At 43.5% G+C, this 24,119-nt stretch overlaps 1 protein-coding gene and 1 non-coding gene across 2 annotated transcripts in view; both read right to left on the bottom strand.

The window, feature by feature from the left end:
* slc12a5a (solute carrier family 12 member 5a) overlaps positions 1–24,119 on the bottom strand; it is a 715,472-nt gene that overhangs the window by 676,417 nt on the left and 14,936 nt on the right. The gene's annotated exons all lie outside the window — the stretch shown is intronic.
* LOC138737817 (U6 spliceosomal RNA) lies at positions 15,326–15,433 on the bottom strand. The gene has a single exon (XR_011341259.1). It is a non-coding gene; the product is annotated as a U6 spliceosomal RNA (small nuclear RNA).

Here is a 24,119-nt window from a genome sequence, read left to right as displayed (position 1 = left end):
GTTTGTGATCGGGTGAGGGCTGACTTGGTTCAGGGTGATCGATGCCAGGATAGGTACGTTGTCTTCATTGTCGGTGGGGAGGCCCGATGTCCAAGACAGCGGCCTCCATGTTGACCACGCTGTCAACATTGATGAAGAAGACGGAAGTGACGTCGTCGGGGGGAGAAGTGACGTCGTTGGTGAGAGCTGCTGCTGTGTAGAGTATGGAGGCGGGAGTGGGCAAAAAGGCATCCGCCTTACCGCACACGTGGTCAGCACCGGAAGCTCCTTGGCCATACACACAGCACTGCCCTGAGATGGGACTCTGGACCCAGCCAGAGAAGGTAGCTCCTTTCGTGGGGCAGAGATGTCGCAAATGTCTTGCCTGCCCACAGAAGCTGCACCTCGACGATCCCAGTGCTACTGCAGCTGCAGTCGGTCGGCTGTCCCCGACGCTGACTCCCAGGATGGCAGCCCCCATGGCAGAGCATATTGGGTAGGCCCTCTTTTGCCCGCGATCGACTCCGAGTCTAAGGGCCTGGCCAGTTGGATCGCCCATTTCAGTGGGAGTTCATCATCCTTGAGGAGACATTGTCAGATATAATCCGACCTCAATCCTGACACGCAAGCATCCTGGACCAGGTCTTTCATGCACTGGGCTCCTGGCACAGAGGGCATGGGGTTCTCCAAACAGTCTTTTCTCATTGTGATCATGGCTCGAACGAACTCTTCTATCAACTCACCAGGCTGCTGTTTTCTGGACACCAGGAGGTAACGGGAGTAGACCTCGTTGATCTTGGGCTTATATAGCGCCTGTAGGTCAGACATCACAGGTCGTGCAGCTTCTGATGGCCTTGAAAGCCCTCTGGCCGACTCTTGCCTATAGGATTTTAGGCCTCTTCTTGTCCGAATTGACCACTCCAGCAGTGGCCTCCAGGAAATTGTTGAAGCAGTTTATCCACTGTTCAAGGAGTTCTGATGCACCCAGGACTTGGAAATCCACCTCTAGCTGATCGGGGTGCAGCAACTTCTCCATTACTGGAGACATAAAAAATTTCTGTACAATAAATTGTTGGGCACTACCAGTTGCCCCAATAATCACAAGAACAAAGACTGAGGGGAACAATAGGCTTTATTGTACATAAGACTTGAGCTGGGCCAGATCCAAACTAGGGAAGTGCCGGGAAGGAAGAGGTGACCCAACCTTTATGGCCTGGGTGCCAGGAGAGGAGTCCAGGAGAGAGTGTCATCAGGGGGCAGGCCAGCCCAAGCCAATTAGCACACACAATCCATACCATTACACATAGCATCACTGGTTTTGTAATTGGTGAGATGTTGGATGCCCTGCCACACTCGCTGTGGGTCATTATTGATAAAGTTCTCCTCAATTCTCTTTTCATAAGCCACTTTAGCATCCCTGATGCCTCCCTTCAGGTTGGCTCTAGCAGCACTATATAGTGCTCTCTTGCCAGACCTGAAGGTGGTGTTACAATCCTTAAGAAGAGTTTTGACTTCCTTTATCATCCAAGGCCTCTGGTTGGAATAAATCCGAACAAGTTTGTTGACTGTGACATTGTCAAAACAGTTGTATATAACAGAGTACAGCTGATGTGTACACCTCCAAACCCTGATCTTCAAAAAAATTACCCAACTGGTCCTTTCAAAGCAATCTTGTAGCTGCAAGGAAGCTCCTTCCAGCCTAGTCTTAACAGTCCTTGTATTGGATTGAGGTATCCTTCTAAGGGGAGTGTATGCTGGGACTAAGAATATGGATAAGTGATCCGACTGGCCCAGGTGCCGTTACAAAATTGAAGTAATGCAATTCTTAATATTGGAATAGACTATCTAGTGTATTTCCCCACCCCCCCCACCCCACCCCCACCTCCCTGGTAGCATATTTAATATGCTGCTCAAATTTTGGGTGGACTACCTTTAAATCTGCATGATTAAAAGCTCCAGCTAATAATGTGGGGTGCTTAAGGGTAAAAGCTCCAGCTAATAATGTGGGGTGCTTAAGGGTAAAAGCTCCAGTTAATAATGTGGGGTGCTTAAGGGTAAAAGCTCCAGCTAATAATGTGGGGTGCTTAAGGGTAAAAGCTGCAGCTAATAATGTGGGGTGCTTAAGGGTAAAAGCCCTGTTGTAAATTTATAGCGTTGAGAAGATAACCTAAAGCTATACATTCATTACCATCCAGTGAGTGCAAACAGCTGTAACTATGACAATAGTAAGCTCCTGTGGAAGGTAAATAGACCTGTATTTTACTGTCAAGTACTCCAGCTCAGGAGAACAATTACTGTCTATGACTTTTGCATTAGTGCACCAATTGTTAAGTTTAATGGCCTATCTTTAATGTATGTACTTAACAGATTCCTTGCAAATCAAACCAACACACTTCCCCTTGACTTCTGTGGAAAAAGTATTCACGTTCCCACCACGTCTGAAATTTTTGGCACCCCCTTGCAATTGTCTATCTTTTAGGTTCCACCATGTTTAATCAGCAGAGGTATTTTTTTTAAACTGAGGTAAACATTATCGTCGATGAGTAACATTGTAACGGTTGGTCTACTAGTTGTTCAAAATGGCAGTGATATCCAGTGTTGAGACTAAGGTCACTGTACATACAGTACAATTTATTATTAGAGACTATGTTCTAATGGGCCATATTCCATTTTATTTTTGAAATTCACCCTGGGCCACTTAAAAATGGGCAATGGGCTGCAGTTGGCCCATGAGCCATAGTTTGGCCACCCCTGGTGTATGGTCACGTACCAGCTGGATACTGAAGAAACAGGGCCTTTTTCACTGCAGTAAGTGCTCCACACCTCCTGTCATCAACAGTGCCATACATTCAATGCCATACATTGAATGCAACCCACAATCCTTGCATTGTGTGCTGTTTTCTGGTGAGAAGGAAAAATAGGTAAAGTGTCCTTATGCAATAATGAACACCTGTGCCCTCTCTTATGCAATAATATAATGCAAAGTGGAACACACTGCAGATCATCTCCAGCTATGGTATGGAATGAGGCCAATACATGCAGTAAGTGACGAAAATCTGTAGACACTGTGGTTGAAGTAAAAACACAAAATGCTGGAGAAAATCAACTGTCCTTTATGTAGCAAAGGTAGAAATACATAACCAACATTTCGGGTTTGAGCCCTTCATCAAGGTACGAATGCCATCAGGCATCGGAACAAAAGGGTGTGGAGAGAGAGGAGGGGTGGTCAAGGCAGGAGATGATAGGTGGAGAAGGGAGGGAGGGTACAGAAGTGATCAGGGGAGGAAAGATGGCTGGGTGGGTAAGGGGAAGGGAAGGGGGAGGTGAAAGAAAAGGAAAGCAAGTTTAGCAGAAAGCAGAGAAGTTAATGTTAAGGCCATCTAGCTATAGAGTGCCCAGATGGAAATTAAGGTGTTGTTCCTCCAATCTTCAGGTGGTCAGGGTGGGATAATACACAAGGTCATGGGCAGACCTGTGAGGTAGGGAGCGTGACTCAGAATTGAAATGGTTGGCTACTAGGAGGTCACTGTTATTGCAGACGGAGTAGAGATGCTGAGTTACGTGATTTCCCAATCTGCGACTGGTCTCTCCAATGTAGAGAAGGCCACAGTAAATAAGTCCTGTGGATATACAAGTGAAGTGTTGCTTCACTTCAAAGGTCTGTTAGGTTCATGTTCACTGTGACCTTAATAGCATCTGGTGACCCATGGCTTTGCAAAAACTGTTGCACACCTGGGATATTTCAGATGTCCTCTCTGGAGAATTCCTGTCTTGTGAATTATTCCTGGGTGAAGCTCCTGAAGGATAGAGCTGCATTCTGGGAAGCTTTGCTTCCTCCCCCCCCCCCCAACTTCTGGGGAGCTTTGCTTTCCCCCCCCCCCCTTCAAAACAGGTTGTCTTACTCTGTAACTTTGCTTGTGCTGGCTGGTTCAACTATGCTCTACTCTCGACTTGGAGGCAAACATCAGCAGCAGTGGTTTTAGAGAAGCTAAGAAGCAGCAAACACTTGTATTTAAGGAACATTCACTCACAATTGGACAATACAGCATCTCGCTATAACACTGACATTCTTCTATTGTCACCGCACAAATCAATATTGGTCTACTCTGTCAGCTCGCTGAAAGGAAACTGCAATGTTGCCCTTAGTTCCTATTCATTCTGCATCCAAGAAAAACACTTCAGTGTTCTGAAACATTGTGCAAAGGTTAAACCCCAGATGCTTTCCATTGTCCAGTGCTGTTATTTTTATTTTCCACCTGCCTGTTCCAAGTGGTGTTAACGTCGAGCAGGCACAGATTCTCATTGCAGTGAAATATCGTATGTGTAAAAAAATAATATTGTTGGGGAACCACAGTGTAGGAGAATCAGTGAAGGACCAACAATGTTTCTTATTCAATGACCGAGACTGTACCACTGACCTCTAAATCCCCTTGAGTTATTTTTTTACTGAAGTGTAGGTTCATAATTAGTCTCATTTCTTTTTAAACTATTTTATTTCCTTTTCTCCATTGGATTCTGACAAATCTAATTATTGCGAAGTTCTGTTTTCCCTTTTACACAAAATATTTGAAGCTCTGGTTGAAAGATTGTGCCTTCACAAATTTATCTACCATGGCTCATTATTGGTAGCTTATTTAGCATAGTTCGGCGGGCAGCAACCTCCTTTGAAGAAAACTGCAGGGCCCACCTCACTGACAAAGGACAAAAGAGGAAAAACCCAACACCCAACCCCAACCAACCAATTTTCCCCTGCAACCATGTCTGCCTGTCCCGCATCTGACTTGTCAGCCACAAACGAGCCTGCAGCTGACGTGGACATTACCCCTCCATTGATCTTTGTCCGCAAAGCCAAGCCAAAGAAAGATCACAAATCACCACTGAAAACTGATACAGATTAGACCAGAGGTGAGAGCTGAAAGCCAATATTTGACCAAATAGGACACAGAGGCCTGTTGATGTTGCTTAGAACAGACAAACCAAAAAAATTTCTTCCGCTAAAAAGTCCTTCACTTCAGCCGATTAACACCAGAACAAGCAAATGCCTATTTTGAAACTAAACAGACCAAAGTCAGACAAGCTCCCAAAAACCTGAACCAACATCCATGAAGCGAAGACCTACATAATTTAATACCATGGTAGAAAATAGGTCAGTTTTTGCCTTGCTCTCATCAGTTTATTTTTATTATTTAGCTGACTGCAGGTTCCTCACAGCTGCTGCAGAAGAGTGATTTTGCCACCTGAGTAATTATGGGTTAAACCAGTCAGTAGTATTCACTGCAGACACTTCACATTTAATTACCTCCATGCTCTACAGCTGCTGGAACAAGTAATATGCTCAGCGGTTTAAACCGCTCATTTTCTTTTCAGTTGTTCAAAATGACAACATCACATAAATTTAGGTAAAATCGGTTTTGTTTCACATCTTCGGGCCAATTTTCTGCAAATTTTCTACGTTGCTACACGTGCATCCCTAATAAAGTTATACCATAGTTCCCACAAATTGGATTGCTCCTCAACAGAAGCTCTAATCCTGCACTGTATGATTAGCCAATTTTTTTTTTGGTTATCATGATCCTTGCAAAACTGTACAGAAACATTTGCAGCATGCACCACATTCCTTAAGTGGAAATCTTCAGAGATCCTGATAATCACTGCTTGAGTGGCCCATGACAGTCAGCACTTTCCATTGTTCATTCGCGTCAGGGTTCCAGCCATTTAAGGACATCCTGCACCAAGCCACAGCCCTGCTGCAGGTGTTGTTTGCTGTTAGAAGCTCAGAAAAAGGTTTTGGAGGGAACGCCTCCACTGCTTGTGGATGAGATGGAGAAAAGGAGAGAGCTCCTCTGCTTCAGAGAATTGGGCAGACCAATGAAGACCATCTGCAGGTGGCCACAGAAAGATCCTCATTAAAGGATTCACATAAGTGGTATGTTGCGCAGCTGAGAGTGCGAGAGACCTGGGTTCATTTCTGACCCGAGGGGCTATGTGGGGTTGGCACATTCTCCAGAAGAATACAAAAAAGTTTCCTCTGGGTGCTCTCATTTGCTCCCAATCGTCAGGGACTTGCAAGTTGGCAGATTAATTGGCCACTGTAAATTAAAATGTGTTGGCGAGAAGTCAAGTTGGATGGGTGGTAGTGAGGTGGATGAGAATGTGGGGAAAACAAGACCGGTGTCATTGAAGGATAAGTGTCAGTGGAAGTGCTGACCTGTTTCCACACTGCACCTCTTCACGATAGCCTGAAGCTAGCAGCACTGTGGATAGTAATTCCAGGGCCTTTACTTGTTGACCCATAGAGTTCCTTAAGCTGCTTTTTTTTTAAAAAAGTGAGCCATAGATCTCAACCTTTTTCTTTCCACTCACGTACCACTTCAAGTAATCCCTGTGCCATCGGTGCTCTGTGATTAGTCAGGGATTGCTTAAGGTGGTATGTGGGTGGAAAGAAAAAGGTTGAAAACCACTGTTTTAGTCGTACCTAATTGACTCGTTATGTGCACGGTTTCACAACTCCAAAGGAAATGGGCCAATGACAATTTTCTCAAGCAAAATATTTCAGTAACAATTGGGACTATAAATGCCACTATATTCAAGAGGAAGATAAATGGCAACCGCAATACCAGATTACACTAGTCCCACATGTCCTTTTCCTTGTCTGGTGATACATATACAACTTGGTTCAAAATTAAATGGCAAGTTTCTTTGTTTTCTTTCTTGCTTTTTGATGTTTCCACCTGCCACTGTCTAAACATGGAAGTTCTAAAGTATTTGATCAACTGAAGTTGAATTGAAAAATCTCATCCTCACTCCAAAAAAAATTAAAATCAACGCAGCTTGATTTGTAATGCTCCTGAAGTACCATGTGGGTAAAATAAAATTGATCCAACTACTGCTGTCCAGATGTTTAAGTTGCTAAACCCATTTTAAAAGCCTTGTGTAATCAGGTGTGATTTAAAATTCTTCAGAATTCATCGTTTTCCCACTCCATTCAGAGTGAAGCTGTTCCATTGAAAACATTTCTATATCCTGTCTTTTCTTCTTCTTTGGCTTGGCTTCGCGGACGAAGATTTGTGGAGGGGGTAAATGTCCGCGTCAGCTGCAGGCTCGCGGTGGTCAATGTGGCAGGCACCAAGAGATTTCCTGTATTATTGACAGTCTAATTAGCCCTCAGTGTTCGTAATTATTTCAAGTCTCCTTCAACCACTTGGATATGGTTTCTCATTTGACTTTTACTGTGTTTGTATGATGGAACTATATATGATCCATGAGAAGAAGGAAAAATGAGGCACATGGATCCTTTCGATGAACAACAGATTGACTATGCAGTCATGTTTTGAACCAATGGGATTCCCATCCAATGTCCAATCCTCAGCTATGAAGTAAAACTAAAATATTTTAATTATTTGCTTATCGAACAGTAGGTGGGTAGAATCTGGGTATTTGTCTTTGCTCTAAAGTGTTAGAACTGCTAGTGATTTGTTTCAGTCCAATTCCAAGGCCTCTCTGCTACTGTTAAACAAATAAAGGCCTTGGTTTCACCAGAAGATTGTGAATGCCCTGCTGTTGGTTCAGCTCATGGAAGGCCGGTTTCCTGAATCACTATTCATTGGGTCACGTCTCCAGAATGGAGGACCATCGCCTTCCCAAGATCGTGTTATATGGCGAGCTCTCCACTGGCCATCGTGTCAGAAGTGCACCAAAGAAGAGGTACAAGGACGGCCTAAAGAAATCTCTTGGTGCCTGCCACATTGACCACCGCCAGTGGGCTGTTATCGCCTCAAACCGTGCATCTTGGCGCCTCACAGTTCGGCGGGCAGCAACCTCCTTTGAAGAAGACCGCAGAGCCCACCTCACTGACAAAAGACAAAGGAGGAAAAACCCAACCCCAACCAACCAATTTTCCCCTGCAACCGCTGCAACCGTGTCTGCCTGTCCCGCGTCGGACTTGTCAGCCACAATCGAGCCTGCAGCTGACGTGGACTTTTACCCCCTCCATAAATCTTCGTCCGCCAAACCAAACCAAAGTAAAGTAATGCTCTTCCAAAGCTTTCACTGATCTCACTACCCTGCCCCACCCACTTCTGATCCCATGTTATTGTAGAGGTGAAATAGTCACTGTTAAATTTGGGCCAAGCATCAACTGTTTAATCTGTTCAAAAGCTACCTCAGAAATGTTAACGGAAAAGTAAGAAAAGCCTTTTTTTTTTCTAAATTGCTTCCTGAGATGTGGGTTTTGCTAACTTGCATTTAGAGACAAAAATATCCACACCCTGTTAAGCATTTCAAGCAATTGTTACTTTACTCAGAAATCACAAGCGAACATCGATTCCTGATAAAATATTACTTTCTGCTAAATGCTGTATTTAGTGTGACTTATGCTTGTTTAAGTTTTAACCAATTTTTCCTCTGCATAATTTAAGCAAACTGGGACTTGTGTTTGTAAGAATGAGAGGGGATTTCAATAAAGCGTTCCAATTTCTTATTGATCTTGACATAGTAGATTCAGGAAAATTGTTTCCCTAAACTCGGGGTACAGAACCAACTGTTCACACACCTTTCCTTTTAAATTCTGCTTAACATCAATATTCAGTCAAATATAATTTAGCACAGGGGTGGCCAACCTTTTAATTTTTAATTTAGACATACAGCACAGTTACAGGCCATTTTGGCCCGCAAGTCCATGCTGGGGGTGTAGGTCAATTGCTCAGACTAGATATAATATTTTCACGTTCTGCAAAGATGTCTAAAATTATGACATTTACTACTCTTCTAAAGAATGTGTTTCCTAGGCTTCTTGTCATGCTTCATGGCATTGAGTACGAATTGGAATTAAATGTTATAGTTGGACAAAACAATGGCTCAGTTGCATCTGGTATTTTGTCTACGGTTCTGGTTGCAGACTACAGCAAATATGTGGCATCAACCGAGAGAATATAGAAGAGATATACCAGGATGCTGCCTGGAATAGAGGACGACAGCTACAAAGAGGGATTGGATAGGTTGGGTTTATTCTCACTGGAACGTAGAGGTTTATAATATTACAAAGGGCATTTATGGGATAGAGTTGTAGGGGCAAGAAGCCTAGAAAGTGCAGGTTGGTGGGGGGTGGGGGGGGAATGAAATTTAAAGGCAAGCAAAGGGCTAAGTTTTTCACACATTGGGTGCTGATTATTATTATAGACTATGATTATCTGGAGCAAGCTCTGGAAGAGGTTGTAGAGGCAGATACAATTATACCATTTTAAAATACTGTATGATTCAATGATAAATATCCCTGAGTTCATTAAGAATTAACCATATAGTTAGTTCTAAACTAGTGAACGAAGCATTTTTTTTCAACCATCCATTAGTTTATGGTCACCATTATGCTACTAGCCTTCTTTAAAATTCCAGATTCATTTAAGGACTTGAAGTAAAGTTTCCCAGCTGCCATGGTGGGACTTTGAGTCATGTCTCTGCACCAGAGTCATGACCCTGCACCAGAACAAATTGTGGTAAAAACACTGTAATGTATAATTATCTTGTCAAGCACAACTATTGGCCGGTTGTACCTGTGGCCCTTCCCCACAGGCTCCTGCATAAAGGTGACTGTTCCATAGTCCTCTGCAGCTCAGAGCAGGACAACCAAATATTAAAGATACGTCATCTTCTCAAGTGAATTAAAGCCTGTTGGTTTCTCCACAATTTCTCCTGAGTGATTGATGATTGATGGGGCAGCAATTTAATTCACTTGGTTTTCTACAATGGAGCAGATTCTCCAAATAGAAAAGCTGAGGCATCTACCAGCTTCGAGCTCTGCCTATGTTGTTCTGAGGCCTTCCTGCAGGCCTCCTCTACCACTGTGCAATTAGAGACCGATAAACTGCAAGTTCTGCACTCCCAGGACAGCACCCTGGTGAACTCCATGATCAGGGATGCCACAACGTACCAGTAGGCCATGGACATCCTCAAAGAGCAATACCTGCATATATCAATGTTGTCCACACTAGACACCTTCTAGTGACTCTGAAACAACAGCCCGGTGAGTCAAATGCAGAATATCTTTAGGCCCTGCGAGCACTCAGCAGGGCCTCTGAATGCAAAGCGGCGTCCGTCGCGGAGTATACAGAGGACCTGATCCAGGACACCTACGTCACGGGAATCAGGTTGAATTACATACGACAGACAATTTTGGAGCAAGGAGAACTATGCATGTGGAGAGCAGTCAACTGGCAGGTACACTGGAGCTGGCTCTCTAGAACATGGAGGCCTACTTGTCCAACAATGAAGCCACCTCGTGGTCACCCCAGTCGCAGCCATCCTGAGACATGCCACCACCACCACCACCCCAACTCCACTCACTAATGACCAGATTACAGCAGCAGTGCTCTGTGAAAGCCTCCCAATGCTCTCAACCAGCTCTGGTAACGGCCCGACCAAAGGTGCAGTGTTATCCACATTGTAGTGCATTTGCCATGTATCTGCTACTTCAAAGTGCTACTTCTGTGGTCTGAGCAAGCATCAGAGGAAAGAAGGGTCACTACGCCAAAGTGTGCAAGTCCAAACCTCTTCCTAGCAGCGCCGCGTGCAGATAAATCCCAAGGGCCTGATAATCTACATCCTAGGGTACTCAAGGAAGTGGCCATTCAGATAGCAGATGCTTTAAGAATTATTTTCCAGAACTCGATAGATTCAGGATCAGTACCCATGGATTGGAGGATAGCTAATGTTACCCCACTATTTAAAAAGGGTGGTAGAGAAAAAGCGGAGAATTATCGGCCAGTGAGCCTTACATCAGTAGTGGGCAAAATGATGGAATCCATTATTAAGGATGTAATAGCGGAGCATATGACTAGCAGAGAAGGGATCGGACGGAGTCAACATGGATTTACAAAAGGTAAATCGTGCTTGACAAATCTATTGGAATTCTTTGAGATGGTGACAGGTAAAATAGATGGGGGAGAGCCAGTGGATGTGGTGTACCTGGACTTCCAAAAGGCCTTCGATAAGGTCCCGCATAAATGACTGGCTTCCAAAATCAAGGCTCATGGGATTGGGGGAAAAGTATTGATGTGGATTGAGAACTGGCTGGCAGGTAGAAGACAGAGAGTTGGGATAAATGGCTTGTTTTCTGAGTGGCAGGCGGTGACCAGTGGGGTGCCACAGGGATCTGTACTGGGACCCCAGCTGTTCACAATTTACATTAATGATCTAGATGAGGGGATTGGATGTAATATCTCCAAATTTGCAGGCGACATTAAGCTAGGAGGGGTTGTGTGCACTGAAGAGGGGGTCAGGAAGCTCCAGTGTGATTTGGATAAATTGGGGGACTGGGCAGATACATGGCAAATGCACTACAATGTGGATAAATGTGAGTTTATCCATTTTGGTAATACAAACTGTAGGGCAGATTACTATTTGAATGGCAATAGATTAAGAGATGGGGAAGTGCAGAGAGACCTAGGGGTACTTGTACATCAGTCTCTGAAGGCGAGCATGCAGGTACAGCAGGCGGTTAAAAAAGCAAATGGTATGTTGGCCTTCATATCAAGAGGGTTTGAGTATAGGAACAAGGATACCTTACTGCAGCTGTACAGGGCCTTGGTGAGACCACAGCTGGAGTATTGTGTGCAGTTTTGGTCACCTTATCTAAGGAAGGATGTTCTTGCAATGGAGGGAGTGCAGAGGCAATTCACCAGGCTGATACCTGGAATGGCAGGAATGACATGAGGAAGATTGCGCAAATTGGGATTGTACTCGCTGGAGTTTAGAAGATTGAGAGGGGATCTCATAGAGACATATAAAATTCTGGCAGGACTGGACAGAATGGATGCAGATGGGATGTTTCCAATGATGGGAAAATCCAGAACCCGGGGCCATGGTTTGAGGATAATAGGCAAACCATTTAGGACCGAGATGAGGAGGAATTTCTTTACCCAGAGGGTGGTGAATCTGTGGAATTCATTGCCACAGAGGGCTGTAGAGGCAGGTTCATTAAATATATTTAAGAGGGAATTAGATCTATTTCTTCAGTATAAGGGTATTAAAGGTTACGGAGAGAAGGCGGGGACGGGGTACTGAACTTTAAGATCAGCCATAATCTCGTTGAATGGCGGAGCAGGCTCGAAGGGTCGAATGACCTACTCCTGCTCCTATCTTCTATGTTTCTATGAGGGCAGTCTTCAGTAATACTGCCATCACTCAGGGCCAGCAGCGCCACTTGTGACCCATGGGGGCTGCCATCTTGGGCACCATCTTCCAGATCCAGCAACACTATGAGTGGATCCTAGGGGCTGCCATCTTGGACGGCGTCATCCTCTACTGCAATGATGTGCAGTGACATTATCCTCAACCAGGATGGTCCATACCAACTTGCCAGGTCAATGACGGATATCAATGTAAACAGTCACATGACAAACTCCTTGTTCGATAGCAGGAGCACAGAGTGTTTTATACATCCGGACACAGTGCAGCACCTCTCCCTCACAGTACACCAGTGAAAGAGAAGGTCTCCTTGGCATCCAAGTCGTTTACAGCGGACGTTCGGGGTTTCTGTATTGTGACTTTAACAAGGCGGGGAGCTATTTCTGACAACTTTAGACTGATGTCACAGCTCTGCGCTGCTGTACTGTTGGGGCTTGTTTAATGCCGTCCCCCCCCATCCACCCCTCACCATTCATAACCAAAAATTCAATAGCCAACCCCCTGCCATACACTTCAAACCAAACCACTCATCATGCATGACTTGCGGGCTCTCCACATTTAAAGTCCCCCCACCGTCACTATTCATCAACCTCACCCCCAACTGCAGATGATACGGTACCTTCATCTGAGCAGAGGTATAGCGCTTGGAGAGCGCAGGTAGTGGTAGTGCAGAATGGGGAAAAGAATGGTCATCGACTACAGTCAGACCATCAAAAGATGCAAACCCCCTTCCATGAATCGCCGACGTGGTCAACCAAATTGCCCAGTGTCGGGTCTTTTCGACCATCGAACAAAAGTCAACCTATCATCAGCTGCCCATCTTCCCAGAGGACCACCAGTATATGGCATTGGAGGTGGATGCCCACCTCTACCACTTCCTATGGGTTCTATTTTGCATCATGAATGGCATCTCAGTCTTCCAACAGGAGATGAACCGTATAGTGGATCAGTACAAGTTACTGGCCACTTTCCCATATCTCAATAACTTCAACTGTGGCTATGACCTGCCAGTCTCCAGAGATTCCTCATGACAGCCAAGGTCCTTAATCTGATGTACAAGGCCAGTGCGTGTTCCACACAACCCGCCTGCCTATCTTTGGCTGTGTTGTGGAGAATGGCATCATTGGCCTGGACCCAGACCGCATGCGACCACTCTTGGAGCTCTCCCTCCAACACAACCTCAAAGCCCTGAAGAAGTGCTTTGGGTTTTTCTATTATGCTCAGTAGGTCTCCAATTATGCTGACAAGGCCCAGCCCCATATCAAATCTGCATCCTTCTCTATGGAGGAGGAGGCTTGTGCAGCCTTCAACTGCATCAAGTCCGACATCGCCAAGGCCACAATGCATACTGTGGATGAATTCACCCCTTTTCAGATGGACAGCGATGAGTCAGACTTATTCAGACTGGCAGGCCCATCACATTTTTTCCACACACCCTGCAGGGCCCTGAGATTCAACACTTCTCATTTGAAAAAGAGGCCCAGGCCATTATTGGGGCACTGGCACCATTACCTGGCCAGTAAGAGATTCACCTTGCTGACAAATCAACATGCTGTCGTGTTAATATTCAACATTCAGCAGTGGGACAAAATCAAAAACGACAAAATACTGCGGTGGAGATTAGAATGATTCACCTATAACTATGACATCCTGTACCGCCTGGGGAAACTTAACAAGCCACCAGACGCCCTTTCCCTTGGGACTTTTACCAACGCCCAGATGGGCCAACTGCAAAACCATCATAGTGATCCATCAACCCAGAGTCACCAGGTTTATTCACTTTGTTAAAGCACGCAACCTTCCGTACTCCATTGACGAGGTCAGGACCATGACCAAGAACTGCTGGGTCTGTACTTGGCAAGCCGCACTTCTACCGGCCAGACAGGGTGAAACTTATCCCTTTAAGGGGCCCCTGCCCTTCACCAATCGTAATGTATACTTCCTTAACATCATTGATGAATACTCCCATTTCATTTGCCATTGCCTGCTTGGACAGGACTGCTGCCACAGTCATCAAGGCCCTGCTCAGACTCTTCACTCTATATGGATTCCCCAGTTATATCCACAGCAATGGGGGAACCTTCCTTTATGAGTGACGACCTGCGCCAGTACCCGTTGGCCAGAGGCATTGACATGAGCAGGACCACCAGTTACAACCCCTGGGGGTAACGGGCAAGTGGAAAGGGAGAATGCTATGACCTGGAAGGGAGTCCTCCTGGTCTTAGGATCCAAAGCCCTCCAAGCCTCCTGCTGGCAGGAGGTACTCCCAGAGGCCCTCCACTTTACCAGGTCCTTGTTGTCCACTGTCAATAACACTACACGAACGTACATTTTTCTTCCCCAGGAAATCTGCGACAGGGACCACACTATCATCATGGCTGATGTCCCCATGGCCCGTCCTGCTCCACCTCTTCATGCCCATCCCTAATGTGCCTACGTGGCATATCCAGACAGACACGAGAACACAGTTTGCATCAGGGACTTGGCTCTGGAGACTGCTGCTAATCACCCCACACCCGCCTCACTGTTTAACACAGATGATGCACCTGACCTCTGGTATCCTGTCTCCACCCCAAGGGAGGGTACATCAGGCACAACACCCGCCCACCAACACAATACTGATGGATATGAACAGGCACCCAAGACCGTCCAGGACATCACTGCTGCACCACAGCCGGTTCTGCAATGGTCCCAGCAAGTGACCAGACCACCTAATAGGCTGAACTTATGACTTACAAATTGTAAACCTGTAACTTTATAAATTCCATTTCACCCCATAGGGATCTTTTTAGAAAGAAGAGCTAATGTGGTAAACCACTGTAATCTGGTCAGGCACACCTAATTGGCCCCTCCCCACAGGCTCCTGTTTAAAGGTGACTGTTCCACATCCCACTGCAACTCAGTGCAGGACAACTGAACATCAAGGATAAGCCATGTTCTCAAGCAAATTAAAGCCTATTGGTTTCTCCACAATAGTTTCCCAAGTGATTGATGGTGCATAACACATATTATTTTCACAACACAAATGTTACTGAATGCATTGTTAGGTCCTGATGCAGGGACTTGACTTGAAACACCATCGATCTCTGTTTCCATCGATCCTGCCAGAACCAAGGTCACTGTCAACAACACGTGTGGTTTTTGACATCAAGCACACTTTTTTTTTTAAAATGTGGAATGCTTCACGAATTTGAGTCTCATCCTTGCACAGGGACCATGCCAATCTTCCCTGTGTCGTTCCAATTCTAGTATAAGGTGCTGCCAAAGCGAGCACTTCTCATGTTACTCAGCAAAGTGTGTTTTTAATGGCACTGGGTGAAATGAAAGTAGCAATCAATTCTTGTAATATATTTCAGCAAGTAAGTGGCAATTGCTTTTATGAAAGCAACATTAAATACAACGATAAAAGCGAAACAGAAAAACTGCAGGTACCGAAATCTGAAGCAATTAGAAGCTGGGGGGACTCAATGGGTCAAGCAGCATCCATGGAGAGAAGATTATTTTTTTTAATGGTGAAATCCCACATGATAGCAGTCTCAAGTTTTAATTTTTTTTAAAAGGTGATTTTACGTTGATGACCTGCAAGGCGAATCCCGCAGTCCCTGCATGCACGGCTGAGTCGGGAGCCAGTTTCCATTGCTGAGGGAGGTGGGGCGAGTTGTACAGCCCACCACCATGACCTCACACATACACGCTGAGAAGGGAAAGCGGCCTATACGCGACAATGGCGACGGAAGAGCGCTAGTGGTAATCTATGCAAGTAGTCTGTGGACTCGAGCAGATCTACTGTGCAACATAAGAGCCTCCATTACTTATGTTTATTTTAAATTCGCACTCCTGGATCGCAGGTTGATGGTGTCATCACGACATCATCAGCCCTCCCCTTTGCAGCCGCTTTCAGCGGCATTCATTTTATGGCAGTTGGAAGTTGGAGTGTAGACCAGCAGTCCATCCACCTTTAAACCTTTTACGGAGGTAACTGCAGCAATGTGAAGACGGAAAATCTGTCTTTACATTGGCCTTTTTTTCCTCTATAAAAGGACATACCGACTAAGCATTTCTCTCCGTGGATGCTGTCTGGCCCACTGAGTCCCTCCGCCTTCCAATTGTTTGCATTAAATATTATGAAACTGGATTGGGATTTAATACTGATATCAGTTGGATTCTGTAGGAACAGCTGTGAGGGAGATTTGCTTAAAACGTGTCCCTTATTTTATTAAATTATCATTTGTATTCTCATAAAAGTCTTGGTCTTCCAAACAATACATGTGCTGTTTAGGTAAGGTCATCTACACGCCAAAGGTCACAATAAAGGGCTTTTTAAATTTGCCTTTAGCCTGGCAAATGCTGACAACCACAAATCTCATTTCCTGCTACATAATCACTGCCTCATTCAGAAACAAGGTCACTGTCAACAACACATGATCAGCAGCAGTTTACCTGCTGGATAATTATTGAAAATAAGATGCATTTGCTAGCCAAACAAAAATAAAATCAGTTCTGCTTACCAGTACTGGGTATTTCGAGCATTATGCTGGTCCCGAGATGCAAAACTGGAGACACAGATACCACGTTACATCATCGCTTACCTGTTGCCCCTCTCCCACTGATGCAGCCGCAAAGGTCGGCATGGTAACCAAGTGCGAGATTTTCTCTCGTCTTCCAGTTTAAAAAAAGAAAAAAACAAGGTAGGCAAGGAATGCAGTCATGTGATCTGTGTGGGCTAAATTTGTTTAATTCTCACCTGCTTCTTTCTATCATTTGATCTCCTCTCCATGAAGAGGGGAAAAAATCCATGGACCTTGAAAATCTACTGCATCACACACGACAGTTTCAACATGATCATTAAGGAAAGCAAGAAATTTTCTGTGAGATCTCCCAAGTTTGGGATTTTCTTTGCAGGTCTGATGCACAGGGCATGAGAGAACAGTGGCTTAACAACCAGCCAAACGTGGTTATGGGTTCTGTACTCAGCTCCACACGTGTTGCATGCTGAGACAAACCTTGACAACTGCTGGAAGATCAACATGCTAACGGAGGTACACACTTGGATCAGTGTAACGAGTACCGGTCCAGAGTACTTTCTGAGGGATACCTTGAAGCTTGGTGCTGACACCACAAGGGCTCTAAGGGTTAGGAGCACAGTTCAGCTGATGTGCTGCACTTCAACCCCACTTAGTCCAGCTAGATTACTGGGAGGAATAACTGAAATCTATTCAGCAAAACAGTTTGATTCCTGGGCTCTGGAAAAATAGGTCAAGATAACGGTCATAGTACATTAAAGGAAAACTTCAGAATTGTTTAATATGATTTATAACCAAATATCTAATCAGTTCTGTATGCCTCCATGAAATTTCAAGTATAGATCAGCAGATTAAAGTTGTAATGCTAATAGTGTTCCACCGAGATCGCCGCCTATAATGGATCCCTGAGAAGCTGATTTAAAATGAACAGATTGCTTTCTGATTTTCCACGGAACTGGGGTCACATTGTAGATTATGTGAATAACTACTTGCTTTCAAGTCACAGATTAGCTTTACTGCAGACAGGAGTCAGATCTGAACCATACCAAGAGTTATTCCACTCTGCTAATATAAATGGGTGCAAAACACTTCAGGGTAACATAAAAGGTACATCTTCAGGCTTTGCTGAAGGGTTTGTCACAAGGGTCATCACCCAGCAATAATCTCACAAAGCAACAAACACCTATTGGTTTTCTACCTGAGCAATAAGTTGAAATTCACAGCCTGGAGTTTCCATTTGCATTGTTTCATTACTGTGTTTTAGTTAAACCTTGCATCCAGCATCACGCAAGCTTTTGCAATGACTTTACAGGTAGCGACAGGCTCCATCAACAATCTATGACAATGCCCCAAGGAGAATTCCTCATTAGGAATACTAATTGTACTTAACTCCAGGACTTGAGTGGGGCTCTACAAATGAAGGAATAAAAAGAGCAGTATTTTTAAAGATTATGACAGTAATCAAGATATAAATAATTAATATAATGGGGAATGCAACTCAGAAATTACTTCCCAATTTATTAAAGTTATTTTCTATACAAATTTAAAATTAGGTTACAACTATTGGATTGGCTGCGTATTAAATTTACTGCAACAGATATATTTTAATCTTATTATTTTATATTAAGAGCTTTTAGCTGTGCTGTTTTGTTGAAACAGAACTTGTTTTAAAAAGAAATGACTTAAGTGTCATTCCATGGTTTAATAATTCATAAAATCAATTTGTCCAAAAGGTGAGGGGAAGCAATTTGAAATCTCCAATAACGCAGATATAGTCTGTACCTATTTTGTGGAATGAACACCCACAATGAACATCTCAGCAATTTACCTCTGCTTTGATTAAAGATAAAATGCACAGAAAGCTTTAAAAAGTTACATTGAATTTTATTCGATTAATGGCTGAATGTCTTGTTCAATATGAAGAGCAATTCTTTTAAAACCAACTCTGAACACAGATTCAAGTGTTGCAAAGTACGAGAAGGCTAAGAAAACAATGAACTTCAGCAATCCAACAGAAAGCAAGCTCGTTTCTGAAGTCGGTAAAATTTGGTTATCATTTTACAGAACAACGAGGGTGAATAGGATTAGTGTCGAAAGGACAGCATGAATGTGGTGACCTGAAGGATCCGTTTCTGTGCCATACAACTCCAGGATTAATATTGGCAAGGACTAGTTACATCAATAGATAGACTAACAGCTGTCAGTATCAGATGTCTACCCCACCAAATTTCCTTTGTATAAAATCTAACAGTGGGAAAAGAACCTTGAATATTTAAAGGGTAAACACAGTCAGCATTTTAGCCCCAATGAGAATTATCATCACACATTCCCATCCTACCCCACCCCTCACTATCCATCCTATATTAATACATCATTCATTGTGTATTAATGCATGTTCCTAGTGATTGCCTGAAATTAAATAATAAACTGCATCATGCGAAAATCACAAATAAAATTTCACTGCAAATCCAATGTCTGTTCTCATTCAAGGAAAATTTCATTTTCATAATCTCCCAAGAAATCCATGTACACAGATACAACACGATGAAATTAGACTATAAACTAATGAATCTTCAGTAAACAGTCTCTCTCGGTGAACTCCTCGGATAAGCTATCAAGTGGGAAAAGATAGCATCACATCATTAGACATGCTACCACTTTTGACATCAATAAATGGAAAGCCTGTGTTCGTAAGTTGTCATTGTTTTCCAGGCGCTGACACGGATTTCAGGTTTGTGCTCGTGTTAAATAAGCAGTGGCAGGCTGATAATTATTTTCTGATGTATTCCTGCAGGAGCTGCATGGGTTTATGCCACCAATTAAAATCATTGACTGTGAAAGAGGACACATAGTAATTTTATTGACATCTAAGACCTGCTTTATATGAATGGTGGCAGGTTTATCTGTGGTGCTGCCAAGGCAACGTCAAATGAAATTTTTTGTTATTTACAGGAAAGTAGAAGCCGATTCTGGCTATTTAAACCAGTGATGCTCAAATACACCCAGATCAACTTACAACCCCATACATTTTTCAAAGGTGGGAAGAAACTGAAGCACCTGAAGGGAACCCACAAAGACACAGGGAGAACACATCTGTCCTACAGACAGCACTGGATTCAAACCCGGGTCATTGGTACTGTAATAGCATCGTGCTAACTGTGTTGCAGAGTCGCAGGAAGTTCCTTTCACTGCATTTACCAAATGCTTGCAATTTTCATTTTTTAGGCACTAACTAAGAGTTTCTTAATTCAAGTAGCTTAACATTTATTGCTTAAAGAATGGTGGACAAGCAGTAGTAGAGAATGCATTTTAGATAGATATAGAAGACAACTTATATGGTTCTGCCACAACCCCAGTACCTAACCAATAGTTCAGGATGCCTAAAGTTTGCTTTTTAAATTTTTTTGCCTCCCACCTAAGTACTCTTTGCCTGGAAGAATGCAAACTTGATAAGCCAAAGGATTTGTTTTCCTGCTGTATCTCTCCATGACTCAAAGAATTCCATACAATGGTTTGAAGATTGGTGGTGGCTGACGGAAGCATAATATTGGACTATGTTTTGGTTTGGTGCAGCAAACATCCACTCAGGACACTGCTAACTGACTTGGTGTACAAAAATAAATATTCAGTCAGTCTATGGCCAAGGGTGGGTACGAGGTGGGAGTGGCTGCATTTGTCACAGAGGTGATTGGGGCCAGCAATCATACGTCACATGTTGTCTGCAATTTGAGGCTGGGGAAAGTTGTTAGTGAGCTTGATTAATTGGAAATTCATTCCCAGAGTCTGGAGAAGGTATTCACGGTAGTTAAGGAGTTGATTGATGAATTGGAAGTAATCAGGGTGTCAAGGGTGGATAGTTATTAGGCATAAAGTCATCGAGTTAGAGGATGTCTGGGGAGCTCACAGATCTGTTCTTCCCTTGTGGGAAGGAGTCCCAAGAAGGGGAGTACTGAGAGTACCTCCCTGCTCATGCCTGCTTAGTGAGTGGCATTGATAAAACATCAGAGGTGCACCTCATAATAACACGGACAATACTCTAAAGCAGTGGTTCCCAACCTTTTTCTTCCAACTCACATACCACTAAGTATTCTCTATGTCATTGGTGCTCTGTGATTAGTAAGGGATTAGTTAAGGTGGGATGTTGGTGGGAAGAAATAAATTTGAAAACCACTGTTTTAATCATGCCTCATTGACTTGTTATGTGCATGGTTTCATAACTCCAAAGGAAATGGGCCAATGACAATTTATCTCAAGCAAAATATTTTGGTAACAATTGGGTCTAGAGCAGTAATTTTCAACCTTCCCTTCCCACTCACATACCACCTTAAGCAATCCCTTACTAATCACAGAGCACCAATGACAGAGAATACTTAAAGTGGTATGAGAGTGGGAAGAAAAAGGTTGGGGACCACTGCTCTAAAGGAACTTTGCAGAGGGAATTGCATTCTTCCATGTGAATCTGATACAGAAATTGCTTCATCAATGTAATGAGAGTCAATCAAAAGCAGTTTGTTGAGTTTCTATCAGAAAATTATGGAAACCATTGTAGTTCAATACACAAAAGTACTGGAGAAACACAGCATGCCATGCACCATTCTTTATGTAACAAAGATATCACATTTTATTTCAGTTTGATCAATTGCTATCTGTGTACTGCTGAACAAAACCTCTGCGGAGACTTATTTTAAGCCCGATTTGTTTTCACTGAGAATGGTTCAGAACAGGAAGAGGCCATTCAGCCAGCTGTGGGTGTGTTGGAATTCTGGAATAACTACCAATTATTTGTTCCTTTTTTTTAAATGCACAGATTTGAAAATTATCCTTTTTTTAATTCATACATCCAATTTAAGTTTCTCCCAGCTGTGTGACCACAACGAAGCCAATCGCAGCCTCCTGTCTTGTCATCAGCCGATGACATCAGCCGATGTCAGCACATAAATCAGTCAGTCCAATCATTCCAGAATCTATGGCCAACAAACACTGCAGCTTTTAAAACTATCTTCTTTTGAATTGATCCCCTGTCCACTGGTTGTTAGAGGGAAAGTTGTTTCTTTAATACTGGTCACCAATTTTTGAGATTACTTTCCCGACACAAATGCCCTAATTGGCTTTATTTTATGTTAGTCACTGAGTTTAAAAAAACAATTTGAAACAAATATAAGAGAGTAGCACTAATGTTTGAGTGAATGATTGAAATGTAGATTAAAATTTGCACAAAACTATGTACTGAAAGATTTCTTTTAAACATTCTAATGTTTCACTCTCCAGCAGCAATTGAGATACAGAAAAATATGAATGAGTTAAGTTTAAACACAAAATTTATTAACAAACTAACAATAATAGAATTAATGCAATAAACTTAACACCAAAACACAAGCCTTAAAGGCAACTCTATATGGTGAATGTGGGGGGAAAGCCCAAGCTCACATGCCCCAAAAATCAAAAAAATTCCCAAAACAAAATCCCCAAATCAGTCACGTCAAGTCTGTCAGTCAAGGAACAGCTCACAGATCTTGTCTCCAGGCTTGGGATTATTTGTTTTCTTGCCCGCTGGTCTTTTTGTTTGAGGCTGTATCCAGATAACCATGGTCCCTATAGACTTTCAACCCTGTTAGGGTAACCACGAGACTGGGTTGAGTTTCAAATGTGGCAACAACCACTTTTACTTTCTTCACCCAGAGAATTTTCACAGTGACCTCTTGGTCACCACACGAGGTTCATACCTCCGAAGCCCTCCTTTGGGTTACGAAATGACCTTCTGTCACGCGAGTCTTTCAAGGTCCTCTTTAGGTTTAATAAGTGACCTTCTGTCATGCGAGTCCTCACCTTTGGAAACCTTGGCTAGAGTGGTTCCATGAAGTCCTCTTCGAAAGGGGACTGGAGAGGCACTGGTCAGTCCCACACACATTCTGGGTAAAAGAATTCCCCAAACTGCTGTCAGGACAACAGTGCTCTGGAGAAAGTAGCTCAGTCTTCCTTTTATCACTGAAACTACTGGGTGAGTACACTGACATACAGATCCTAATGGCAGTCCTAGCGCCCGTGAACAAAGGAACTCAGTGTGTGGCTTGCTGAAGCTGTCGGGTGAGTAAGCACAATCAGACCAACTGACTGCCTGCAGTCCAATCCACTGACAAAACCAGAGCGCTCGGCTTTTTAAACTGCCTAACGCATGCCTCCAGCTCGCTCCATTAGTTAAGAGAGGTTAACAGCTACGGACGTGCTCTTCTGGAAGCTCACGGACTTCCAACGCCTGGTTCATGTGCTTTGACAGCTGTCAAAGTTCCCTAGCAGTAGCCCAGCGCCACTACAGCTCCTAACAGTTGTCAAATCCCCCGCAGTAAGTTCACTCCTGTCCTCAGTCAAAAATAAAATTGGTCCAAGGTCCATAACACTAGGCATTAGAAGGTGAAATCCTAAACTCATTTGAAGGCTCATACTTTCCACAACTTCCATCTTTGATTTTTTTTTTTGCCATGCCAATAAAGAGATATCTTTCCATTCTGATAATGACAGAAGTCTTTTTTTGTTAAAAGGCTGACAGATAATCTTGGCAGAGTCATTAAACTTCCCTGCCCCTTTAAAACTCACAGTAAGGCTAAAAGCCAAGAAGCATCCTGAGAGAAACCATGCTGGTTTATGTCCATATATTGCCCAGCGTGAGTTTCCTTCCGCCCGCACGACGACCTATTGCTTCAGCATCTCCTTACTTTTGTAAGTCCCATAGAGGATGTGTGAAACATCTTTCAGAACTCCTTTGAACGATGTGCACAAAATGTTAATCAATCAATTACCAGACATATTTAAACTAATTTCCTGCATTGCATCAGTAACCACATTTCAGAAAGTGTTTTTGTAAATCACTTAGTGATATTGAACTTGTGAAAGAAAGTTTTAAGTTAATTTTTCAAGATATAAGCCCTGATGGCAAGGCCACCACATACTTCTCACTCTGTTTGCCTTTGAACAGAATAGCTTGGTGGTCGTTTTTGCATCAATGCTATTGCTGTGGACTGAAGTTGCAAATATGTTGCAATGAAAACCAAGAATATTGGAAATACCCAGCAGCTCAGGCTACACCTGTGGGAAGAGAAGCAGAGGCAACTGACAAAGGATCTTCAATCTGAAATCTTTGGCCCACCAAGTAGTACTGTCAATCATCCGTTCTGCATTTCTCACATTCTTGTCATCTCCCTCAGAATCTATGCACTAGGGACCAATTAACCTACAGATCTTTGGGATGTAAGAGGAAACTGGGGGACAAGTAGAAATGATGTGGTCACAGGGAGAATGTGCAAACTCCATCCAGGGTCTCGCGCTGAAATGTTGACACTTCTGTTGGCCCACAGACACTCCTTAATCTGTTGAGTTCCCCCAGCAGTTTTCTAACTGCAACCTCAAATTATCTATATCCCAAGTTGTGCACTATTAAAATTA

The sequence above is a fragment of the Narcine bancroftii genome, chromosome 6 (assembly GCF_036971445.1).
Source record: "Narcine bancroftii isolate sNarBan1 chromosome 6, sNarBan1.hap1, whole genome shotgun sequence".
Taxonomy (NCBI): Eukaryota; Metazoa; Chordata; class Chondrichthyes; order Torpediniformes; family Narcinidae; genus Narcine; species Narcine bancroftii.
This window is presented reverse-complemented; position numbering and strand designations above follow the sequence as displayed.